This window comes from Hemicordylus capensis, chromosome 3, assembly GCF_027244095.1.
Source record: "Hemicordylus capensis ecotype Gifberg chromosome 3, rHemCap1.1.pri, whole genome shotgun sequence".
NCBI classification, from domain to species: domain Eukaryota; kingdom Metazoa; phylum Chordata; class Lepidosauria; order Squamata; family Cordylidae; genus Hemicordylus; species Hemicordylus capensis.
The window spans coordinates 39,573,521-39,601,141 of record NC_069659.1 but is presented as its reverse complement, the minus strand read 5'-3'; the positions used below and the strand labels follow the sequence as shown (position 1 = coordinate 39,601,141).

Sequence of the window (27,621 nt, the reverse complement as noted above, 5' to 3'; positions counted from 1 at the left end):
GTTAAGGTCCCTATTAAGTGCTTAATTGCGAGAGCTGTTTATTGTTTTTAAGTAATTTATTATGAGTGATTGTATTCTGTTTTATTGTGTTTTAACATTGTTTATTGATTGTTGTATTGGGCATATTTGTTACTCCTATTTCTGCTGGCCAACGGCCGTAATAAAATTGATGATGATGTTAAATTTTTTTGGTAGTACTTACGCCCTCGGAGGCATTAGGGAGCCCGTGGAGGTCCCCCCTCCCCCTGACAACCTTCCTTATGTCAAAAATCACCCAGTTCAGGAATTCTTCAGCCCGTACTGGGACTTCCCTCTCATGGTGGCCATTTTGGAGGCTGCTGTGCAAATGCAATGGGCCTTTGAGTGGCCTGGGTCATGATCCAGCCATATAGGAGGCCATTGCACATGCACAGCAGCCTCCAAAATGGTGATCACGAGGAGGGAAAGGCCCAGAACACACCTCGGAGAAGCCACCTGGAGGGGGTAAGTACAATTTTTAAAAAAAAATGTAAAAAAAAAAATGTAAAAATGCTCATGAACCCCCTGAACGGCCAGAGGCATTTGGTCTGCGGTAGAGCTGAACCGGGGGTGATGTCAAACCAGTTTAATGTCAAACCAGTTCGCACATCCCTAGCTTGCATCCTTAACCTTGGCTAACCAGCAGGATCCTTAGGCAGGTTTGCCACCGAGTCTCCAGGCAGTTATCACAGGCAGCCAAGTCTAGGCTTAGCTGCCCTACCCCAGTTCTGGCTACTCGTGAGAACAGCCCCATTGCCTAGTAAGAGAGAAGGGGTCCAAGAGCCTGGACACAAATAAATCCTATTAGATCATTTCCTTCTCTTTAGTCACTGGAATATTAAACATGACAAACATGAGAGTCAGCATGGTGCAGTGGTTAGGGTATTGGACCATGACCAGGGAGAGCCAGGTTCAAATCTCCACTCAGCCATGAAGTTCACTTTGTAATTGTGGGCCAGTCACCAATCTCTCAGCCTAATTCTAGGCTCCTTGGAGGAAGAGCAGGATATAAACACAAATAAAAATTTAAAAATACAACCGATTCTTCACTACTGCAGTCCAATCCTGTGAGCATCTGTTTACTCAGAATTAAGCCCCAGTGAATTCACTGACATTCTTATTCTCAAGGAAATGTCCATAGCATTGCTCCTGAAGTTATACACGGCAGTTGGTGATGGCCATGGAGATGCCCACCTTTTCATCAATATTATAGACTGAGTTGCTTCTCTAAGACCAGAAACTCCTATCCATTCATACTTTTTTCTCCAAACGAATATCTGTGTGCTTGAAAAGCGCTTCCTGCCCAAGCTTCACCACAATACAGTCCCTTTCTTGTATCTGGTTCACAGATTTAACCCTGTCACAAACATTTCAGCTCCAAATATTTTAAACTGTTTTAAAAAATTGCTTGTATCACCTTGAAGGCTGAGTTAGAAGCAGTAATCCAAAGTGACATAAACATTGCTTTTGAACTTATTTCACCTGTTGTCTGGTTTTCATATCTCGCACACACACACAGACACAGACACAGACACACACACAGACACACACACCCCCTTCAAAACTGCAAGAATAGGATAAGGCTATTTATTCCCAGGATTAAACTGAATGCACTGTAAGGACAGGTTCAAAAACAAACTTAACCTTTAAAGCTCGGAGAGGAAAGAACCAAGGAGTCACATGGCTGAACAATCATTTCTACTGGGAATTGACTGCTGCTCTATTTAATCTCTGCATGGCCTCCCTCGATTCCCCGGCCACTACTAAAGCCAGCCTGGCTTCTAAATAACATTTAGATTTCCGAGCTCCCCATCGCCTTCAAGATATTGCTGCCAGGATACTACTAAAAACTCAGATGCAAAAACTTCCCAAACTAGCTGAAAGAAAACACATTTATATTTGTCGTATCTTAGTGCCAACTGTTCTGACTGATACACACCTACAGCAGTTTTCCGACAATTCTTCTGTATTTGACAAATATGTGGATTAAGGTTATTCAAGCATTAAGAAAATGACCAAAGATGCATGAAGTGGCACCTCTCTCTTTGCTTTCAAATCCCTATTCAAATCCCACCTTTTGGGGGGAGGGCAGGAAAAACAGAGACCAGGGCAGCATAGAACATTTCAGTACTGGATGCAAAATACAGGATGGATCACTCCCAGCAAGGAACAATCCTGGAGTGCTTGGGAAAGTTGTTGGAGCAAAACATTATTCTAGGAACAGCAGGAATCCCGCTGAGCCCTTAAATGGGGCTATGGTTTCTGAAGACAACTTTGGTGTGAATGACTGTACTTGTGTTCATTTTCAAAGGCCCCCTGAAATGCAGGACACCGATAGGAAGTGTACCTGTATTCAACATAACATGTGAATCGTGATACCTGTGCATACCGTACATGGATTGTAAAAGTATTGAACATAATGTGTGAATGAGGCTCCTACCTTGATGACATCAGGTCCAGCCTGTCCACTAGGCAGACCTAGGCGGCTGCTCAGGGCACCACTTATTATGAAACCAAGAGTTGCAGAAACAGTGCCAGAATATCACACTGCTAATTATTCTTTCTCTCCCTCTTGTGTGGTACCTCTGAAGTACAGCACAGTGGTGTGAGGATGCAATATGTACAACTGCACCCTGCTCCCCAAAGGACCTGCAGATCCTACATCCCAAAATGCACCATCTTCTTTGCTCATTGCACCCCAGCCCCCAATAAATAGCTAGTCTCATTAGATGCACTCCCTTCCTGATGTCTGAATAGGGCTCATGTCTTGGTACAGATGAGCAGATTTCCCAGGTTCCATGGCTTGCTTGGTCCAGCACTGTGCTCGGTCAACCTTCCTTCTGATTTAACATAGAGATCGTCTGCAGTTAATTTCAGAACCGGTGCACACAGAGCTTGCCATAGTTTTCATTTCATTTCATTTGTTCTCCTCCCCCGACCCCATCTTACCAATGCCCACAAATGGTCCCTGATGGAACACAGCATATATAGGCACACAGTCAAATGATCAGACAATCAGACAAGCACATAAAGAGCATAATTAAAAGCCTGATGTCCATCATACATTCAAATTTAAGTTGTGGCACACTGTTGATTTGCAGCAGTCTCCACAAACTCAGAAATCCAAACAGAAAAATTATGAATGCCTGAGGTCTTTGTGTTGCTTTGCGAACAAGAACAGATAATTTGGAATGCCAAAATGCAGAGTGGAATTTGGGTGGGGAGAATTTTATAACCATCAGTGATGTGACTTGATCCTGCTGGATCTTAGGTAGGAAGAGGATAATGAATGGGAAAGTGCTCTCCAGACATTTACTGCTGCATGCTTCCTTAGCAATGGGTCACTGTCCAAACGTATGACGTTGTTTGCATGCTACTTATTTGTACAGTAACATACAAAAAGTGTGCAGACACACTCCATGAATGAAAATGACAATATGCATAGAACGCTGCTGCTAGTAATTCATTCTATATCTTTCCAGCTTGTGCACAAAATAACCTACTTTCCCCAAGAAGACCTTTTAATTTCGGAAATTCAATTTTTGCTTCTAGCTTAACACATTCCCTCTAGTATGTCAGTTTCCATCTTCCAGTTAGCAAATCTCTCCAGTCTTTCTGAAGACATTTTTATGGGGGAGTGGGGGAAAGTATTTTGTGAAGCTATATTAATGAAACATGAATAAATTATAGGAATTCAAATCATTTGGCCTGCTTTTTTATCATATACAGTTTGAGTAATGGAGGTCTCTTTTGATGACAGACTCTTGGGAATGGATCCAAAATATTTAAAAATAAATTAAGCACTCTGCTCATTGAAGAAACACAATTAAAAAGAAGCATGTAACTAATGCACAGGCTTGGTACAATAGTGTGTAGCCTGAACTGGTTTTGAAAAATTAAGTGCCCCTTTAGAAAGCTGAGATTGTTACAGTTCAGCCTCAGCAGATTTGCAGCACTTATTCTCTAACATTTAAAGAGCAGTAGAGCACACAGAATCTCCCCCCTCTTTTTTTTTTTTTAACAACATAGAGATAAAGACACAGAACATTCTCTCACCAATCTAGCATTCGAGTTGCAGTCATAATTCTGACAAGCCACAAAATACCCTCAAAGACTTTCTACCCAGCTAGGCTGCCCTCTGTAAGACACAATCCTCAAATTACTGACTCCAAAGTAATCCCATCAAAGGCCATGAGAAAATGCAAGTGGTAAGTGGTTTGGCAATATACCACTGCACTGTGAGAATGTATAATAGTCATCTGCTGCTTTTCATAAGTGCTCAAAGAGAATCATATCTGTCACACAAGTAATCCTTCCAGGAAAACAGGCAGAGGATAAGGGGGCCCAGGCTTCTGGAAGACCACAAGCCAGTATTGCATGAGGCCGCAAATTGAATCTCTGACACTTCCTATGTCACAGGGTCGGGGAAGAACCGGGTTCAGAAGAGGGCAGTCAAAATGATGAGGGGGCTAGAAACCAAGCCCTCTTGAAGAAGCTGGGTGTGTTTAACCCAGAAAAGACTAAGGGGAGATAATGATAGCTAGCTTCGAAGATATGATAACTGTCCCCTGCTAACTGAACAAAGAGGCCCCTTTTAAAGTGGTGATTATCTTACATTTAGCAGGGGGGAGCAACTGGCCCTACCCATCCCATCCCCAACTCAGCATCCCTCCAGGGTCTGTTGCTAGTGTCTATCTTAGGTTTCTTTTTTAGGCTGTGAGCCCTTTGGGGTCAGGGTAGCCATCTTTATTTATTTATGTATATCTATGTAAACCACTTTGGGAACTTTTGCTGAAAAGTGGTATTTCAATATTTATCATTTTCATATTTGTGCTGCCAATCAGAGTAGACCATTTTGGGGTGGAATGACTGAAGAGCTTACCCATTGCCGACCAGTAAATTCATGGCTGAGAGGAGATTCAGACCGGAGGCCCTCCAGCTCAGAGTTCATTCTTTTTAAACACAGCGCTATACTGTGAGTTAGTAGCAGTTAATTTCTAAAAAGAGAGACATCAGGGCTCATACTGCCTGAAAACTACACCTTCTGTCCAGGAAGTCTTGTGCACGAATCTCAGGATGTTTGTGAGTGGACTGTGATGACTTGCTGAGGGTGGAAAGACACTCTGCACATGCTCAATGGTGTTTTAATTTCTTTTTTTCAGATTTCTTAGGAACACTGAAATCAGTTTTCATAGCTAAGCCTCAGTGAGTTCTGTTCAAGCTAAGCCTGTCTTTTTAGCTAAGCTTTCTCATTCTATGAAAGGAATCCTTATATAGAATAAATCATATTCTTCATCCTACAGTAATCACCATTTTCACTTTTATTCATTTTAGGAAGAAAGCAAAAAACCTACACCCCAAAGGCAGCTTAAAGATCTTTTGTGCAAGGCACTGTGAGAGACACTCCTCAGTTCCTTGGAAGCTCATCCAACCACATCTGTCTATCTACTTTGAAATTACAGCCTGCCAAACCAGGTTCTTGATGTGGCTCACCACAAATAATAATACAAAAATATTCAAACATAAGAACAAGTTATGAAAACAACAGGGATTTTTTAAAAAGCACGCTGTGCAAGGATAAAACCGCAAAGGACTCAAAAACATGTTGTTATTATTATTTATTTGATTTCTATACTGCCCTTCCAAAAATGGCTGAGGGCAGTTTACACAGAGAAATAACAAACAAATAAGATGGCTCACTGTCCTCAAAGGGCTCACAATCTAAAAAGAAACATAAGATAGACACCAGCAACAGTCACTGGAGGTACTGTGCTGGGGGTGGATGGGGCCAGTTACTCTCCCCCTGCTAAATAAAGAGAATCGCCATGTTAAAAGGTGCCTCTGCCAAGTTAGCGGGGGTTCTGGCTACAGTTATCCACATCCTGCTAATTCCCAGGCAGGGCTGGCACCAGCACATGGCACCATTAGGTAGCGGTCAGGGTACCTGGAGTATCTCCTTCCCCTGTCCTGGTCCTACAGGGAAGACTGGACCCAGCCAGAAACCTCTAGCCAACAGCTGGGTGAGCACCTCTTCCCTTCCCCTCTCCTTAGCTTAGTGGTAGAAGATGCAGGAGAAAAATAGAACCCCATCTCTTCCACTATATGTGCTCCCAAGATAAGAAGATGAGTCCAGCACCACTTGAAGGCATCTTACTAAACGTCCCTCTGAAACCTGGCACTAGCCTACTTCTAGGTTAGATCACTGTAATGTTTCCACAGGGTTGCCTTTGCTTCAGGATTGACTCCAAGGGGTAGCAGGTGCTCCGCCGCCAAATATTACCTGCTCCCACCACCACCACCAGACTGGTACTTTATAGCAAAGTGTCAGATTATACAGGCATGGTACATGATGGTTCTATAGCTTGAATTAATTATTTTAAAAGGCCTCCGTTGATTTAAAAAGCCTCATCCACTCATTCCTCTGTTCCAGACCAAGCAACAGAGGCCAGTGCAGCCAGGTAGGTAGGAGACTCCTTCAGCCTCCAAGGAGTCAGGCCAACCCCTTAGTTTCCTTCCTGGCTAGGTGAGACACTAGGTTGGGTCACACAATCTGAATTAGGGTAGGAGAAACCTCCTACCTTAGTTTGGGAGCTGTACAACATTCTTGTTTGTCGACCATCTGTGAGTTAAAAACAAGGTTGGAGGTGCAGCCAGTGATCATGCGCTTAGCAGCAGCTGGATCAGGAGGCTCCCTCCTACCCAGCAGCTGCACCCAGGTCTTTAATGAGGTAGGAGGGAAAGCCCTCCAACACTGACAGCACTTCCAACCTTTTTTCCAACTCACAACAGGTAAATGGGGGAGCGCACAGCTCCCAAATTAGGGTAGGAGCTTCTCCTAATTTGGGAGTTGTGTGCCCTCTCATTTGCCGATCACGAGTTTAAAAAGTGTTGCAGAATGTGAACTGTCCGTGTGGTTTGCAGAACAAACACCAGTGCATGGTTTAAGATAACTTTAATAGTGAGACAAACAAAAACAGGCACTTACAGACCAGTACAGAACTTGCTGACTCACAGGAACAATCGGGAGCAGGAAGGAGAATAGAAACTCCTAGCTAGCCCAACCAGTACTGAGGAAGCTACAGTGCCCCCTCTGGCTTCATTGCAGATTACATGCAGCCTCTACACAGTAAGTTAGGCTGTAGCTGCTGCATATCCAAACAAACAGTGAGGTCGAAGGTGCTGGGGGTGATCATGTGCAAAGCAGCAGCTGGTCAGAGGGCTTTCCCTCCTACCTCAATAAAGACCTGGGTATCGCTGGGTAGGAGGGGGCCCTTTGATCCTGCTGCTCCTCCTAGGATAGGAATTTCTCTTACCCTAATTCAGATCATATGAACCAGCCGCACGTGTTCAGGGGGATTCAGGTTTATCCCCCCTGCAGATTTCAGCTGGTCTGGTACTGACCCAGTTTTTCTTGCCACATGGTTTTAAACAGTAAGGGAAAACCAGAAAGCAGACTGGAAGGTTTGGCCTAATTAAAACAAACAACCTGGATTTCTAAGTGGAATCTAGCGCATTTTCTGAGTATGTTTAAAAATGTCAAGCAAGTTTCATTAATAAGATAAGTAAACTAAAACATTAATTACCATACCTTCATAAGTATTTAATAGGGATGTTCTCATGAGCAGCATTAGAAGCTTCCCACCTTAATTTGGGAGCCACATGTGCCCCCGATTGGCCATTGTGAGAATTCTACAAGCAAAGTAGAAGGTTTGATTATGAAAACAAACAGGCTTATAATACTCACCTCAATACAAGGCAAGCATTGTGACCCAGACATTTTTTAAGTATCCCAAACTAAAATCCAAGCCAGAAACAAACCAGAAATATCTCCTTATGTCCCTGCCTTCTGTCCTCTCTGCTTGCAACCCATCCACCTACCATGATGCTTCTCCCACCTCTTTCCTTTATTTTCTGCTCTAGCAGGAAGACCTCTCTCTCTCTCTCTCATACCCTTATCAGCAGCACTAGGAAAACTACATTTCCCAGCATGCATTGCATCTGGCAAGCTGTCATAGTAGTGTGTGTCACACATCAGAGAAGGGAGATGGAGCAAGACCCCTCTGCCACTAGAACAGTAAGGAAGTGTGGGGAAAATGCTTAGGCAAAGCAAGGGCAAGGGGGTGTTAGATACTCATGTGAGTATTGAAAGGGGATCAGATCCTGTTGCCGTCCCAATGATATAACCAGAGATGCAACAGGATCTGAAATAAGCTTGATACTGGGTTCAGGGGGGAAATGTTAGTTTCCAAGTTTGACAAAATAGTTTGTTTTTCCAAGTCAACTTCTGAGCCTGAATGGGGAGAGTTCATTACTAGTGTCATTACCATTAGAATCCAGGTTATCAGAAACAGTGCCTTCTTCATGGTGATGCCTCATTTGTGGAATTCCTTCCACATTTCTACTTGACTGTGCCTACATTAATGGCCTTTAGGTACCAGCTGAAAAAATATTGCATTTAGTGGTCTTTGATAGCTTGATACATGTATTCAGGCAGCATAGCAGGACATGGGGGAGTCCTCATTGTGGCGTGTGTGTGTGTGTGTGTGTGCGCACGTTCCTGGGAGGGATGAGTGAAATATGCCAGGAGGTATACTCCCAGTAGGGTCACCCAAAGCATGAAGGTCATCCCAGCTGCCCAGCTAAAGCAAGCAGGCACCTATATTGGGCAGCAGTGATATGGGAAGGCGCTGGAGCGGGACAATCACTTAAGTGACAACGATAAAGGTATCATTTCATACTGAGTGGGAGAAGCAATGGTAAACCACTGCTGTATTTTACCAAGAAAACCACATGGATAGACAAAATAGAATGATTGTCCATGTAGTGCTGGATGATGGGCCCCTCAGGTCAGATGGTACTCATCATGCTTCCTTAGGAAGAGCTGAGGATCTCTCAGAGTATTGATGGTGTTCATGACACGATTAAATTAAAGCCTTTTGGACATCTAGCGGCTGATATTGCCATGTGGGGAAAGAAAATCCGAAGTTGCAAAGACAGAATTACAATGGGAACGTGGAGCATAAGAAGCATGAATATGGGAAAGCTCGACACAGTGAAAGATGAAATGAATTGACTACAGATTGACATCTTGGGCATCAGTGAATTAAAATGGAATAGGACAAATTCAGTCAGAAAATCATACCGTTTACTACACAGGACACAAAAAACAAAGAAGGAATGGTGTTGCTTTCATAGTCAGGAAGGGTATAGCAATGACAGTACTTGGGTACAATGTGGTCAGTGACCAACCAATATCAGTTAGATTTTGTGGACAACCCTTTAACATGATAGTTCTTCAAGCCTATGCCCCAACAACTGGAAGAAGAGGAAGTTGATGAGTTTTATGCTCAAGTTCAGTCTGAAATGGGCAGAACACACAAGATGTGCTGCTGGTGGTTGGAGACTGGAATGCCACAGCTGGAAATGGTAAGGAGGAAAACACAGTCAGACTGTATGGCCTGGGAAACAGAAATGAAGCAGGAGAGAAATGTATTAGTTTCTACCAAGCCAATGATCTCTTCGTTGCTAACACATTATTCCAACAACCAAAGTGGTGCCTATACACATGGACTTCACCAGATAGAGTACACAGAAATAAAACTGATTACATTATTGGTGCAAGGAGGTGGAAGAGCTCAGTTATAAGAGCAAAGACATGCCCGAGGCCAATTGTGGAACAGATCATGAACTGCTCATGTGCAAGTCCCAAGTCAAACTAAAGCTATCCAGTTTCCATGATATGATCTTGAGAATGTGCCCACCATTTTCAAGGAGAACATGAGGAACCACTTTGAAGAGAATTCACACCTCAGAAGTTTTTCTGAAGGGATGTTATTCCCTTATTTTCTGAGGTGTGAATTCTCATTCAATGATAGCAAATGAATTTTTTTTAATTAAAGAACTCTCATTACCCCACTTTCACTTTTTCACGCTCACATTTACTATGAATATTATGAATGAATCAAAGCACTTTATGAAGAAACACCTCACAAATTCACCAAAATCCAGCCCTCTGGCCAGTCACTCTGAAATTGGGGATGGGTGGTAGCCTCCACCCATTAGGCACTATCTACCAGCCCACCCCACTCTTTTGGGGCAGATCCACTTTCTGCCCCCAATCTACCCCAAAGACACCAAAACTTCAAAAATTCCCAAAAAATCAGCCCTCTGCCCAATCCCCCTGAAATTGGGGTGTTAGCCTCCACCCATTAGGCAATACCACTCCACCCCACCCTTTTGGGGCAGATACACTTTCTGCCCCCAAACTGCCCCAAAGACACAAAAAACTTCAAAAATTCTGAAAAAATCACCCCTTTGTCCAATCCCCCTTAAATTGGGGTGGTAGCCTCCACCCATTAGGCACTACCACCCCACCCCACTCTTCTGCCCCAGGCCCCACTTTCTGCCCCAATCTGCCCCAAAGACACAAAAACTTCAGAAATTTCCCCAAAATCACCCCTTTGCCCAATCCCCCTGAAATTGGGGTGGTAGTCTGCACCCATTAGGAACTAGCACCCCACCCCACTCTTTTTGCCCAGATCCCATTCTATGCCCCCGAACTGCCCCAAAGTCACTAAAACTTCAAATATTCCCCAAATATCAGCCCTTTGCCTAATCCCCCTGAAATTGGGGTGGTAGCTTCCACTCATTGGGCACTACCACCCCACCCCAAAATTTTTGCCCCTGGGCCCTTTCCCCCTGAATCGATTCGGATTAGGATTAAATCCAAATCCGAACCGAATCAAGGGTGATTCGGGTGGCCCATATTCGGGCACAAAACAGAACAGGGGTGATTCGGTTCGGGTCCCGAACCGAATCACCGAAAATCCAAATTGCACACCCCTAGTTCCAGATTGGTAAAGGAGTAAGACAAGGCAATATACTTTCTCCTTCTTTATTCAGTTTATATGCTGAACCTATACTGAGAGAAGCTGGATTGGAAGATGAGGAGCGTGGTTTTAAAGTTGGAGGAAGAAACATCTATAACCTGCGCTACGCTGATGACACCACTCTGATAGCTGAGAATGCAGATGATCTGCAAGCTCTAGAAATGAAAGTCAAGGAGCACAGTGGGGAAAAAATGGGACTACGACTAAATGCAAAGATGACTAAGCTAATGACAACGGGTACAACAACCAGCATCAGAACTGATAATGAAAACACTGAAGTGGTGGATAGCTTCTGCCTTTTAGGATTGACCATCAACAGTTAAGGATCCAGAAATCAAGAAATATGCTGCAGACTATCACTTGGTAGGGTTGCAATGAAGGCCTTGGAAATGATATTTAGATGCTGTGACGTGTCGATACCTACAAAGATTAGAATCGTTCAGACAATGGTTTTCCCCGTGGCACTCTATGGATGCAAAAGCTGGACTTAGAAGAGTAAAGTAAGGTTGTGCCATCGAGTCAGTGTTGACTCCTGGTGCCCACAGAGCCAGGTGGTTTTCTTTGGTAGAATACAGGAGGGGTTTACCATTGCCATCTCCCGCATATTATGGGATGGTGCCTTTCAGCATCTTCCTATATCACTGCTGCCTGATATAGGGGTTTCCCATAGTCTGGGAAACATACCAGAAGTGATTCGAACCAGCAACCTCTTGAAAAAGTATTGATGCTTTTGAACTTTGGTGCTGGAAAAGACTTTTGAAAATACCAGGGACAGCCAGGAAAACAAACAAATGAATCATAGAATAAATCAATCCAGAATTTTCACTCGAGTCACACAAATGACCAGGCTTAAACTATCATACTTTGGACACATTATGCAAAAACCCTTGAGAAGTCCATAATGCTGGGGAAAGTTGAAGGAAAGAGAAGAAGAGGATGACCAGCAGCAAGGTGGATGGATTTGATTACGACAACAATGAATGCACCACTGAGAGACCTTAAAGGCCAAGTTGAAGACAGATTATCCTGGAGAGAATCTATCTATGTGATCGCTAAGAGTCAACACAGACTTGATGGCACTTAATCAATCAATCAATCGATCAATCGCTGTGAAAATCTGTATTGAGAGGTGGGATATAAACATTTTACATAAGAAAAGTAGAGGAGAACTGGTCTTGTGCTAGCAAGCCTGACTTGTTCCCTTAGCTAAGCAGGGCCCATCCTGGTTGCATATGAATGGGAGACTTGATGTGTGAGCACTGCAAGATATTCCCCTCAGGGGACGAAGCCGCTCTGGGAAGAGCAGAAAGTTTCAAGTTCCCTCCCTGGGCTCTCCAAGATAGGGCTGAGAGAGATTCCTGCCTGCAACCTTGGAGAAGCCGCTGCCAGTCTGTGTAGACAATACTGAGCTAGATAGACCAATGGTCTGACTCAGTATGTGGCAGCTTCCCTTGTTCCTATGTTCCTAAAACAAAAGAATAGGTTTGAACTGTCGTCATGCTGTTGCTTTAGTATTTTAAATCCTACTGGAACTGAATACTAGGACTGCAATGTGCAAAACTGTCAATAGTAGACACAATACAATTCTCAGAAATTTAAACAGGCATCTCTGTTTTGCAAAATTATATTTTACTTCCATTTCACCATCATTTTAGTATTCCAAAAGGCACAGAATTTGGTGACCTAATTATACAGGCATACTTTCTTCTTTAAACATTCTCTGTGTACTTAATGCAACTCTCCCCCTGCCCCACAATAATTAAGCATAATTTACTAAAATATCAGAATAATAACAACTTATTTTTGCCATTCAGAAAACAAATCCCATCACTAATGTCCAAATTGGTCAGTTCAGATAAACTACTGAGCTGCTTCATTCCTAATCATCTTTCCTGGAATAATCTTTCAGCTGGTGCCTCATGATATGATTCATCGGTTGAATGTCACTGGCAATTCTGCCAACACACAAAGGCAGACCAGAAGGTAAGTCTGAAAGATTGCACTGTCACAAAGCATTTTTGTTAAACAGAAGATAGTAAAAGTGTTTATTCTGCTGTGCTTAATGTAAAAACATCCCACACATAACTAAGGTTCCAGAAAATGCACTGTTTGTTACAATTCCCACTGTTGTCATCACTGTCCCTGCATTATTTTTTAATTCAGGATAAATCTGTGAATTTCCACAATGGTGTTACTGATTTTTCAGTCTGCTTACTTCTGCTTCAACGGCATAAAGGACTGGGAAACAGTCAAGCATGAGGGTCATTCTTCTCAAATCCAGAGGTGGTCAATGAGGTTGTTTGCCAAGCAAACCACTGGCAATGGCTACATGGTGATTGAAGTAGGAAGGAAATTCCTGTTCTTATATGTAGGACCCAAGCAGAGGAGACAGAGGGTGCATGCACACTGTTTCTGATTGCATAGTTGCATCAAGTAACGATCTAGTCATAAATTGTGTGCATGATGCAGAGTGCTGCCTGCAGCAACCCCTGCATCTGTTTCTTCCTCCTGGGTTCTAAAGGTAAGGATGGAAATTCCCCTTCCCCCTCAGTCACTTTGCAGTGGTCATTGGTGGTCATTGCCTAGCAAACCGCCTCAGTGGTCACCACTGGATTAGTGAAGAATGACCCTCTCCTCACTCAGTGCCCATGTGTTGCCCTATGTTCACCATGCAGCAAACAGTCTCACCGGCTGCCACTGCTCTCAGCTTTATTCTTGACAAGCAAGATTGCCTATTTCTACTACTACTACTACTACTACTACAATGAATATTTTATATACCACTCTTCAACCAAAGCTCTCAAAGCGGTTTACCTAGAAAAATAAATAATACATAAATAAGATGGTCCCCCGTCCCCAAAGGGCTTACAATCTAAAAAGAAACATAAAGTAGACACCAGCAACAGCCACTGGAGGGATGCTGTGTTTGGGTTGGATAGGGCCAGTTGCTTCCCCCTGCAAAATATAAGAGAATCACCACTTTAAAAGGTGTTCCTTTGCTCAAGCTTTTGTACAGATATTGTACTGCGGAACTTCCAAATTCAGTACACTGGTAGACCTCTCAGATTCTTAAGAATTCCTGTACTTATGGATACAGCTACTGTTTCTCAACTCTTCTGTGTAGCCAATCTGATCTCTCCAAATATAAGAGAAACGGAATGCACAATTATGTTTTGAATTTCAATTTTTAAATGCAAGGGACAAAGAACAATAAAATTCATAATCAAAACAGCTATTTGGATGAATCAGCGACAAAGTATAGAGTGTAAGGACATATGTGCAGCTGTCTTTCCCCCAAAAACTGGCAGAAAAGAGCTATTAGTAGTCATGGCAGCAGCGGCACTGGCAGTATGGCTAATCAGCTCCTCACCATCAAACTTCTAATCCCTACAGACATTAAAATAGTTAGGAGAGACTCTTCATCAACTTCCAGAGAAGTGACACGTAACTGGAGCACCTGTGGGAGAGGAGGAGGTACCAGCAGACACCAGGTAGCCCACAGATATGTCAGTTTCAGAAAACTCTGAAACTTGTTTTTTCTGAAGAAAAAACACCTAGGAAGGCAACCACTCCCCAACAACTGCCAAACATAATTCAATGGAGCAGAATGTTCATGGACTCAGAGGACACTTAACAGGCAGCCAGGTAGGTGGAGCTAATGGAACTCAGTGGTGAGAAGGGGGAAGGAGAGCCTGAATAAAAAGAGTGAGAAATTTCTCAGCTTCAATAATACTCCCTCAAGACAGTCACAAACTCTTCTGCTTCTGAGGGGGGTGAGCTATCTAACTCTTTAATTTTCTAACCAGCCATTTCAGTCCTTTGTGTTTCTAAGGGGGAAGGAATTCGACACATTTTAGCATTTGGTTGAGGGGGCTAACCCCCCTCTCCAATAAAATAAAAACAATTGTATAAACTCTCCTGAGGAATGTCAGGGGAAGTTGCCCAATAAATTTGTTAATCTGCTGACCACTGTATGTGTGCATGTGCAGTCACACGAGCTCACAACATTCACCTCTCTCTCTCTCTCTCTCTGCACAAGGGATATACTATAACATTTTGCTGTGGGGGCATATTTGTAGACCTTGTTCCCATATTTGGAACCATATTCTAATAAAACTAAGTGGTACTTTGAACAATGGTCCACATTGCCCAAAATATCACTAATACTTGTCAATCCCACTGCCATTATTTTGCGTGTTATACACATTTACATAGCAAAAACATCTGTAATGGTGATAAGGCATTCCATTGTTATCAGCTAGACAATGTTACAGACAGCCCAGTTCTAAAAGCATTACGTTGAAAGCAGTCGCATTGATTTCGGAGGTGAAGTCCATTTAACTCTGCTTACTGTTCATACTGTACTGATAACGGTTAGTTTATTGCAGTGTCTTATCATTTAGGAGCCAGTTACTTTAACAAGTTCATTTCCTGAAAAGCAATCATTCTTGCCCTTGTCATCGGATACAATTCCACAGTAAACTGCCTGGGATCTCCCAGAGAACAAGTTAAAGAAGTATACCAAACAGATCAACAACTACAGGTCAGGGCTGCTTTGGAGAATTACTAGATCGTTTCCAACCATTATGCATCAGCCTATGTCTTGCAAGATTTTTAGTATGCTAAAACTCTAGGAAGGAGAGCTGGTCTTATGGTAGACCAGCTCCTGCTTGAAGAGACCCCCTGCTCAGTGGTCCCTCTCATTATTTTCGTCTCTGTGTGGAATGAGTTCTGGGCGGCAGTATCAAGGCAGCATGTGCTCATCTGCATTCAGAATGGGCCCTTCCTGATTCAACCTGAGCTGGTTCTAAAATGAACTGAATGGACATCCAAAAACTGGTTGGTGCGCGCACATGTGCACGCCTTAGAGGGAACAGTGTTCCTGCTTGAAACCTTGGATAGGTGCTGCCAATCTGTGTAGAGCAATACACTGAGCCAGATGGACCAATGGTCTGACTCGGTATAAGCAGCTTCCAATGTTCCCTGTGTAATATAACATTTTGTGCAGTCCAGTCTTGCTCAGTGTAGAAGCTCCAGTGGCTCAAGCAGCATCTTGACTTGGTGTCAGGACCGTTCCATGCCCAAACCCTGAACCTGAGACCACTTCTGAAGAGGAGGGGCAGGACCCTACTGTGGCTCTCGGGATAGGCTGGGAGCCTGGGGAGACAACTCTAAGACGTGCGCATGTCCGCTCAGTTAATTTTAAATCCTGCTCAGGTTGAATAAGGAATGCCTCATTCTGAATGCATGTGCGTGCACACTGCCTTGATACTGCCTCCCAGAACAAAATTTATTCCACACACAGAAGAAAAAAATTAGACCCAGGCTGAGCAGGGTCTTCTCTCAAGCCCATTTTAATGTCCTCCCTTCAGCTGTTTTGGAGGGCAGATTTCAAGGAACCCTCTTGGAGGAACGTTTGTGCCCATGTGGAGCTGCTGAGGTGGAAACATTAACACATATTTTGTTTCAACTGCCCTTTTTATGATATCGCCCGTTCTATTCAGATCGACCCCTATCAAAAGAAACACTTGGATTGGTCGGAGGAACATTTTATTGTTTATTTTTTAGAAGATAAGCATGAAGAAGTCACCCATAGGACTGCTTGTTTTTGTTCGGAGGCATGTAAAATAAGGTGTCTGCAAACTGGTTTTTAAATTTTTACTTATGTTATTGTATTGTTTTTTTGCTGTAGTGCTTATTTGGTCATTGACCGTGAATGAATGAATGAATGAATGAATGAAAAAAATTAGAGAGAACACTGGAGACAACAACCCCAAAGGACCACCCGCAGCCACCCCATCACATGACCCCCTCAGTAGTAGGGGGTAGTAGGCTGCAGTATCAAGAGACACAATGCTTGCAAGAGAATCCCCAAATCCAGCTCTGGACCCTCCCTTATTGCACTCCGGGCCTCACAAAATTACAAGATGGTGCAGAAGTTCAGACTTCATAATGCAGCACCCGTTTTCCTGCCCAAGGCTGCCTCTCCATCAGCCCAGTTCAGGAAAAGGGAACAAGTACAAATGCTTGCTTTGCAACCAGGGCCTGGCTGAGATCCAGGAAAAGGTGGAGCAAGCCCTTCTCCTAGGAACCCCTTCAGTCTCTTGCAGCCAGCTGCTAGAGAAACAGCTGTGGGGAGAGCCCCCTTGCTGCTCCTGGCAATCCTAGCTCCTGCTGGACAGCTCCTCAGCTGGTCTGTCTACAGTGTACACAGATACACTTATGCATATATTACGCTGAACACTAGTACAGCAATACACTTCCGATCTGTACTATGCAATTGCGGGGCCTATGCCCAGGTTCATTTTTTAAATAAATGCAGTCATTCACTGTACAGAAGTGTACACGTATCTGAATACAGGTACAACATAATGTCTGAATATGACTCTCTTATTCGTGTCCCTTTCCACTTGGCATAGTGGAAAGGGATGTTCCTTTCTAACAAGTCGGAAAAGAGCATCTTTTTTAAAAAGAAAAGGCAATCACAAGATTGCAGCAGCTTTCTGCCTCCTAAGTCTCTTAAACCGAGCTCAGTAACACATTCATTTTATTTATGAACACAGATATTTACAATGGTTCACAGTAAAAACCTTATAAAAACAGCCACTACAAAAATGTTATGTTGACAGTGCTGTATTGATTTTGTGGTGGATTTTATCACACCGTTATGTCACCCTGGGAGTTTGATGCTGAAGAGCAGGTAATTAACTAATACATACATGGATCATATAATAAGTAAGCGAAATAAATGTTACATATGAAAAAGCTTTAAATCTTAAATAAAATTTAAATTCACATTTACAAAATCTATACACTAACAAGTTCCCTGCTTCCCCAGTGTATAGGAGCAGGTATTGTATTGTATTTAAAATATGTATATCCCGGTCCTCCAGCACACACTCATTTTATTTCCCATAATAGCAGTGGACAGCAAGAAACAGTGGATTGGATCCAGAGAAACTTGAATTTCACTTGTACAACAGGGCTTCTCTGCCTCCTCCTCCACATTATTCCAGCCCTTGTGCCCATCCCAAGCCACTCCAGAAGGCTAGGGGAAAGTGGCTCTAGACACTATCTGGAATGGTGTAGATTGTGAGCGGGGGGTGGGGGGCAGACTGGTTCCCTGTGCTAGCCTGGCAAAAGGGCACCTTTTAAAGCAGTGGCTCTTTTATATTTAGCAGGAGGAGGAGCAGGTGTCTTTATTCAATTTCAGTACAGCTAAAACCCCACTGGGGGGGTCAGAACATAAGAACAGCCCTGCTGGATCAAGCCCAAGGCCCATCTAGTCCAGCATCCCGTTTCGCACAGTGGCCCACCAGATGCTGCTGGAAGCCACAGGCAGGAGTTGAGGGCATGCCCTCTCTCCTGCTGTTACTCCACCGCGACTGGTACCCAGAGTCACCCCGCCCCTGAGGCTGGAGGTGGCCTACAGCCCTCCAACTAGTAGCCGTCAATAGACCTCTCCTCCATGAAGTTATCCAAACCCCTCTTAAAGCCATCCAGGATGTTGGCTGTCACCACATTTCGTTGCAGAGAATTCCACAAGTTGATTATGTATTGTGTGAAAAAGTACTTCCGTTTGCTGGTCCTAGATTTCCTGGCAATCAATTTCATGGGATGACCCCTGGTTCTAGTGTTATGGGAGAGGGAGAAGAATTTCTCTCTATCCACTTTCTCCACACCATGCATGATTTTATAGACCTCTATCATGTCTCCCCACATTCATCTTTTTTCTAAACTAAATGGCCCCAGGTGTTGTAGCCTTGCCTCATAAGAAAGGTGCTCTAGACCTCTGATCATCTTGGTTGCCCTCTTTTGCACCTTTTCCAGTTCCACAATGTCTTTCTTTAGATGTGGTGACCAGTATTGTACGCAGTACTCTAGGTGTGGCCGCACCATAGTTTTGTATAAGGGCATTATAATATTAGCAGTTTTATTTTCAACCCCCTTCCTAATGATCCCTAGAATGGAATTGGCCTTTCCCACAGCTGCCGCACATTGAGTCGACATTTTCAATGAGCTGTCCACCACGACCCCAAGATCCCTCTCCTGGTCAGTCACCGACAGCTCAGATCCTGAGGTCAAGCATTCCAATGTTGCAGTTTCTGTGAACATCACCCTTGTGATATTATTTCACTCCGCCTCCTGGATCTCATTTCTTGAACTTTCCTTAGCAGTGTAATCTATGCAAAATGACATTGCTTGGTCAATGACGGACTTCACTTACAAGTTCTATATTAACGCAGTGATCCAAAAGGCTCAGTATATATCTAATCTTTCCATCACATGGTGATGCATATTGTCCAGCATGTATCTTTTAATGTATGAAAAATGATGTAATATCATTTACGCTATGCCTATACTCACATGTATGGTTTGATGGCTGTTGGTATTTCTTTTATTATTGATCTAATAAAAGCAAAATAATCCTTGTTTTGGAAATCTGATAGAAGACACTGACAAAGTGTATGCAAATTTGCTAACAACAGCCTATAGGGAAAAATTCTGTTTGGCAAAATGCTTATCTTTTCTTTTTAAAACAAGGTAATTGCTACCTCTGAAATGCTATATGGTTTTATAGGAATAAAAAGGTTCACTGCAAATAGTTAGAAATGCTAAATAATTTAAGAAAGGAGATTTGCTTCTCCTTGGTTCTTTGCATGTTTTTACTTCTTTTTTTATTTTTGCAGAAAAATATTCATTCTTCCTCTAAGAAGATTAATGGTTTTATTACTTTAAATAAAGAAGCCATGGCCATATTAGTTCTCCTAATATTTTTTTAGATTGCCAACTAAAGATTGCTCCTATTGCACCAAAGGGACCATTTTAATTTCAGTGTCCACTAAAAAAGCAGCAACTTAGCCTGTTGTGTCAAAATACAAAACTGTATTTCTTAATAAGCCCTGAACAGCTTAGGTCCAGGGTACTTAAGAGACCACCTTCTTTGTCAAGAACACTGCCACCTATTAAGATCACCAGCTCATGTGGTGACTCAGAGAGAGAGAGAGAGAGAGAGAGAGAGAGAGAGCGCAGACCTCACTTTTCTAGTTACTATTTCCTAAATGTCTGAGGCCAGAACATGATGTTAGCAGATCCATGTATTTGAACCTGGATCTGCTTTAGTAATATAGAAAAAAACTAGAAGAGTTTGGGTATTTCATTTTAAAGGAGCGAGCAGGAGGGGAGTGTTTGCCTTCCACTCTTCGCTCTTTGCCTTGCTGCAGCCACATTATTTTCCAGTTCCCTGAGCAGTGATGGGAGGGCGGGGGGGGGGGGCGGCTCCTGGGATTCATAGTTTTATCTAAGGCTGCAGAGGTGTGGATCCCAGATGCTCCCACTTACTGCTCAAGGACCTAGGAAATAATTTGTGGGGAAGAGTGCCTTTTAAACTGCAGCGCATCAAGTGGAAGGAAGGTGACGGCTGTAGTGCTTCCTCTGGAGCAAAAACTATCTCATGAAGCCTGTCTCCAATGGCATCCTATCAGTCACAGGAAACAGAGAAGGAAGAGTAGAAGGCAGGACAGGGGTCCAGACATGTAGGGCTTCCAACACTTGATCACACACAGGCCTACTGTACACACAAGTGCAGTTTCTGTGTGAACGACTGCCTACACATTCACTTAAAAAGTGAACCTGGGTACAGGCCCCTCAGTGTGGGGTACAGATAGAAAGTGTACTACCATATATGGCTGAACATGTGGGAATAACTGTACATATGTACATGGTATGCCGCTTTTACGTGCATTAATGTGTGAATAGGGCTAGAGCAGGGCTCTACAACTTTGGCCCTCCTACAGATGTTGGACTACAACTCCCATCATCCCTGACTGTTGGTTACTGTGGCTGGGGATCATGGGAGTGTAGTTCAACAACAGCTGGAGGGCTGCAGTTGAGTAGCCCTTGGCTAGAGTGTAGCGAGATTCTAGTACATGACAAAATAACCACAGAGTTAACGAGCTCCTGCAATCCAATCTATCATATAGGGAATTTTGAAGCACTAGTGGTAGCTGGATTGGTCCTGGACTGTTAACTCTTCATGGTCCATTTCCCATTTGCTTCTATGTATCATAGCAAGGGTTAGCAGAAATTTTTAAAATGTAATTCAAGGAAAATATGTGCTTTTTAATTTTTTTAAGAGATGCAAGGTTGCCTCAGTGCAGGAAGTTATCAAGTTTAATTTAGCATTTTTATTGCCTTCTATTTAAAATGCAGTTGTATGAAATAACAGGCTCATATAATTTTTAATTACACTAGATGTAGAGATTAACAAGCATGGATGCTAAGTTCAACAAGCACAAAGATTCATTTATGCAGCCTTGCAGGGTAATTTTTTTGAATTAAATAAATGCGTATTTTGAGTTACCTGTTAAGATACCAATAACAAAATTTACTGTGCAACAAATATATAACACATGACTTTAGAACAAGCAAGTTAGTTTTCTGTGTTAGGAACATGAGAACAGCCCTGCTGGATCAGGCCCAAGGCCCATCTAGTCCAGTATCCTGTTTCGCACTGTGGCCCACCAGATGCCGCTGGGGAGCACACAGGCAAGAGGTATGTGCACACCCTCTCTCCTGCTGTCGCTCCCCTGCAACTGGTACTCAGAGGCATCCTGCCTCTGAGGCTGGAGGTGACCTATAGCCCTCCAACTAGTAGCCGTTGATAGACCTCTCTTCCATGAAGTTATCCAAACCCCTCTTAAAGCCATCCAGGTGGTTGGCTGTCACCACATCTTGTGGCAGAGAATTCCACAAGTGGATCACGCGTTGTGTGAAAAAGTACCTCCATTCGTTGGTCCTAAATTTCCTGGCAAAAATGTTAGGACTGCAAATATCTATGATTCATAATAAATAAGTCAGTGGTTACCCATACATTTTGAATATTATGAATGGAGATTATTTAATCAATTAAAATAGGCACAGTGACAGTGATTGTACAGGGTTGTTGGAATTTGCTGGTAAAAATGTATCCTGCCTCCAAACTGAAAGCAGAATATGGGTTTTCTTTGTTCTCTCCAGAAATAAATCAGCTTAGCAATTATTGTGCAAAAGCAGTCTACAAACCAGTCCTGTAGATTATAAAATTCATTATAATTTAGTTATCTGAGTTCATTTAATTTGGAATAACTGAGACAATCAGCACTGATAATTACAAGACAACATTAGCAGAATAAATTTGGTGGGTGGCTTTTTTTAATGCCTGCCTTTCCCCTTTCAAAAATTAAACTTCATTTAGGATTCCAGGATCTAGTAATTAAAGAACATAAGAACAGCCCTGCTGGATCAGGCCCAAGGCCCATTGTTGGGCACCACAACATATTAGACTCAGAGGTACCAACCCAGAAGTATATGGAATTCAGGCCTGTGTCTGATTTCATTTTATATTAAGAGTTCAATTAATGCCTGGGCTCAGGGTGAATTGACATCCCAGATCTCAACTGGTCTGTGAGGGAAGAGGCAATCCAGCATTGTATTGTGAAATGGGCACTCACAGAAACACAAGGGCTAGGCCTAAGCTAATCAATATGCTAAAATGTAACTCACTATCAGATAATGTCTGTGGAAGAGGCCAGGGGCTGATCTCCCCTTTCCTGTTGCAAGAAATCTATGTTAATCTTTGTCAATAATGGCTCTGCTATGCCCAAAGGGGATTACTCAGTTGCTGTCTATAGAAATTCCACCCTAGGAGAACACCTGTGGATTTAGTCCTTTTACTAACACCTTCCTTTTACTAACACCTTTTACTAACTTAGTCCTTTTACTAACACCTTCCTTTTACTAACACCTTTTACTAACTTAGTCCTTTTACTAACACCTGTGGATTTAGTCCTTTTACTAACACCTTCTGGGACCAGGCCCAAATCTGGGACAAGAGAAGGGGCCCATTTGCAACTCAGAGATGCAGATTTGCTTTGGGCAATGTCCCCTCCTCAAGATAGCAGCTAACAGAAGATGGGATTAAGATCTCCGTGGACTGGGCTAATATCCTGAATAATTAAAAGACATTATCCAGAAGGTAGCAGCAAGTTGTCACCTTTTGGGACCCAGGAAAGATGATGGGAGATCAAAGGAAGCTACAACTATAAAGAATAGCTTACTGGACGAAGAAGGGGCAGTCTCTTGCCTACAAGCAGTCTAGTGCCTACAAGCAATCTTGTGCCTACATGCAAGACTTGCTCATGAGTAATCCAAGAGTTTGCTGCCCAAGCTGCGGGACTAGAGGCAAGAACTCTGTCCATGGACAGGAACTGTCTGTGACTTCCACTGCGCAGTGAGAAGTCAAGACTTCCCCAGCCATGGTGCTCTGACTCTCAGCCGTGCTCTGAGCAAACTGCATGCTTGATCCAGAAGCTCCTGTCTCCAGCCTGAAGCCTCACTCCTTCAGCTGAAAAGACCCACCGCTCTCAAAGCCTCTGATCTGGGTAATATGCTGCCTTCACAAGCCTTGGATCCCTACTTTCCTCCTCCTTACTAATCACTGCTACCCCCCTTCCTAAGCCCCCCCTCCTTCTTTCTCTGCTTCTCTCTAAATGTTTTATTTAGGATTTGTTAGATTATTAGATATCTGGAATTACTGATTGCACACACACATGTTAGTTAGGCACATTACACTACACTTGAATCGGAAACATGTTTTTAATGTTGATTATTTTATCCTGATGAGCAACTTTTTATAATAAAGCCCATTGAACTTTCTGAGTGTGTGTCTCTCTATCTCTGTTTGCGTGCTCAGATCCTACATGGTCACCATCTCCAAGAACCAATTCAGTTTGTGTATGATGTGACTTTGCCTTTTTTCCTCTGAGCATGTACAGAGTGCGAAACCAGGTATAGTTCACAACACCATCTAGTCCAGCATCCTGTTTCACACAGTGGCCCACCAGATGCCGCTGGAAGACTACAGGCAGGAGTTGAGAGCATGCCCTCTCTCCTGCTGTTACTCCCCTGCAACTGGTACTCAGAGACATCCTGCCTTTGAGGCTGGAGGTGGCCTATAGCCCTCTGACTAGTAACCATTGATAGACCTCTCCTCCATGAAGTTATCCAAACCCCTTTTAAAGCCATCCAAGTTGCTGGCTGTCACCACATCATGCGGCAGAGAATTCCACAAGTTGATTATGCATTGTGCGAAAAAGTACCTCCGTTTGCTGGTCCTAAATTGCCTGGCAATCAATTTCATGGGATTACCTTTGATTCTAGTGATACGTGAGAGGGAGAAAAAACTCTCTCTCTCCACTTTCTCCACACCATGCATGATTTTATAGACCTCTATCATATCACTCTGCAGTAGTCTTTTTTCTAAACTAAATAGCCCCAGGTGTTGTAACCTTGCCTCATAAGGAAGGTGCTCTAGGCCCCTGATCATTTTATTTATTTATTAACATATTTTTATACCAAAACTTACGTCTTGGTTGCCCTCTTCTGCACCTTTTCCAGTTCTACAATGTCCTTCTTTAGATGTGGTGACCAGAATTGTATGCAGTACTCCAAGTACTCCAAGTGTGGCCACACCATAGTTTTGTATAAGGGCATTATAATATTTGCAGTTTTATTTACGATCCCTTTCCTAATGATCCCTAGCATGGAATTGGCCTTTTTCACAGCTGCCGCACATTAAGTCGATGCTTTCAACAAGCTGTCCACCACGACCCCTAGATCCTTCTCCTGGTCAGTCACCAACAGCTCAGATTCCATCAGTGTATATGTGAAGTTGGAGTTTTTCGTCCCAATGTGCATCACTTTACACTTGCCAACACTGAACCGCATTTGCCATTTTGTTACCCTCCCCCAGTTTGGAGAGATCCTTTTGGAGCTCCTCACTGTCAGTTTTGGATTTCACTACCCTAAATAAGCAGGGCTGTTCTTATGTAGCTTGGTTTCAGAATGCACAGCCTCCAGATGATGGCAGTCTCTGAGTTGTTCCAGACAGCAGTAATCAGCATTGCTCCAAGCAGGATTTTACTTTCTTTACCTACTTCCTCAGCCCTAGTCCCTCCCAGAGCAAATTCATACTCAGTAGTCTCAGTGCAATTTTCTCAGTGCTACCTGCTGGCCAGCTCTTGTATTCCCTGAAGAACTGATCACTACTTTATTGGAGATTGATGGAGATTGATTACTACTTTATTGGAGATTGATGACTGATGAAGAAAATATTTTTATTTTGCTTTTGCTTTGGGGGGTGTTGAGGGGGAGGGGGTTAACAGTATTTTTAATGGGGATGCTACCCACCTCCTTCTCTTAGCCCCTCACCCCCTGCATGAAGTCCAGCAGCTGGGTGGCTGCTCAGCATGAGGGCCCATCCACTGAGTCCAGCAGTTGGGTTGGAGGCCCTCATACACCAAAAGAGCCATCCCACTGGCTCCGAAAAAGTTTCACTCTGAAAACGTTTCCTTAGGACTGCATGAATATGTTCTGTTCACTTTTGGCTTACCTTCTATTCTCCTTCCCTACCCCTTGCATTTATAACCAGATTCTTCCTCCTTGCTCAGATCTACTTGAACCCCCACAGACCCTCTATTCATTCATTGGCCTTATTTAGCCCAATTCAGACATTATGCTTGTTCAGATGTCTGTACACTTGTACACATGTTTATGTGAATGACTATACCTGCGTTCATTTTAAAAGTGAACCTGGATACAGGCCTTTCAAATGCATGGTACAGATTGGAAGTGTACTTCTGTACCTGCATTCAGATAACATATTAATGTGTACAGATCTGTACTTGTGTACATTGTACACCCGTTGTACAAGTGTTGAATGTAACATGTGTTGAACATAACGTGCTTAATGTCTTTGCACTCAGGGTGGGGGGAGGGCTTGACTGTGTGTGTGTGTGTGCTGCATGTACACCACCTGCAGAACAGGACTGATCAGGTCTGTCATCTCTCATTCCCATATTCTGCCATTAACATGTTCCTAGAATACAGTATAATTAGAAGCTATGATTGACATTCATGATATCTTTGATCCAGGTTCTTTTTTATGAGTTAGAAAATTAAAATCCCATTTAAATAAGAAATTCTGGTTTAAGTTTTAAAGAATCTAAGCATATAAATAAATGAATGAATGAATGAATGAATAAATAAATAAATATTTTAAATCAACCCTGCCCAAAGTGCAGTGGAAGATAAAATGGGGAGAAGGCATGTGACTCCATTGCTCTCCCTTTCCATTACAATCATATGGAGTGGGAAGACAGAGGAGGGAGTGATGGAGAGCATCTGCTGGGCTGGAATTTTATATTCCAGAATGGAGCATGCTACCACCACCACCACCACCCCTGCTTCATCCAAACAAGATCGGTGCTGGTGGACCCAGGGGGTGGAGGCGAGATCATTGAAAATTGCCCTGCCCCATCTTCACAGCACCAGCAATTTGTTAGTCTGGAAGTTGGCCTGTATTTTTATGTAAATGTACAGAATGCACAGAATCTGTAGATATTGCTGTATTTTATAAAACTCAATTCGCTAAGGAGCGCTGGGGTCTGGAAACGTACATTTTGTGCATGAATCTGGACAAGAAGGGAATTAACTGATACTACTAAGGACCAAAATGTAGACAAGAGCCCCGATGTTCAGTAAAGAGAATTGCATCTCAAGAGTATTGCATGTGGGGCTAAGTGAGACACAACAAGGCAGCTGTCTACATGTCTATCCCATTCATATGTCAAACAAGAGTGGGGAGGTCTATTGTGTACATGAAAAAGAGCACATGGGGGAGGGAGAAAAAAACTGTACTCCATGGCATTCTGCAATTTTCTTCCAGCCTGGTTCTGGTTTTGGAAGTGATCTGGGCAGAAGGGCAGCAAACTTCTCTCCTCCACACATTCTTTTTCATGTAAAGAATAAACCTTCCCCTCCCCACTTTATATGCAAATAGGGGCAAATGCGCATTTCCTGTTTTGCAGGGGCGCAACTAGGGGAGAGGGGGACCATGTTCACCCCTCTCCCTGGTGGCCCCTTGGGGTGAGGGAGATAATGAAGAAAATAGGGAGGGGTGGAGCTGGGGGGCCATCAGGAGCTGGTGAGCCCAGGTTCTTTGAACCCATCCGCTCAATTATAGCTACACTCCTGCTGTTCTGTCATGTCCAGTTTGGTCCTTAGACTAGGAGAACTTGAGTTCAAATCCCTGCTCAGCCATAAAGCTCAGCAGGTGACCATGGGACTACTATCTCTCAGCCTATCCTGCCTCGCAGAGCTGTTGTGAGGATAACAGCAGGGGAGACCATGTACACCAATCTGAGCTCTCGGGAGGCAAAGCAGGAAAAAACCAACAGATTACAATCCGCTTCACATCAAACATATATTTGTTTGTTCCCCATTACTTTTTTTAGTTTCTGAAAAGAAAATCCCAATGACACTAGAAAAAATGACTGATGAATTTTCATGCACTTTCTCCAACAAAAGTAAAATGCAGAACAAAATGTTTCTCTTGGTAAAGATCATTTACATTTTCAAAAGAATCAGTAAAATATTTGATTCCAAAATATGACAACTGAAATACAACTCAGTTCAAATGCTTGAAATGGGACTTTAAAGGGAATTACAAAATTACATTCAGAAAAGAATTACAAAATGTGTTTGATGGTCCTTGCTTATTAGCATGTGAGAAGAAAGACACACATTGCGATTTGTTATTGTGTAACATTCTGAAAATTATTGTAAAAGTTCCCTGCTGCTACAGCTACTCATGTTTCATCAGCCAAAGGAACAG

General features: G+C 43.1%; 1 protein-coding gene across 3 annotated transcripts in view; it reads right to left on the bottom strand.

Annotated features, from left to right (window-relative positions):
- The window catches only part of MTUS2 (microtubule associated scaffold protein 2), a 498,194-nt gene that overhangs the window by 212,534 nt on the left and 258,039 nt on the right, over positions 1-27,621 (bottom strand). The window lies entirely within an intron of this gene.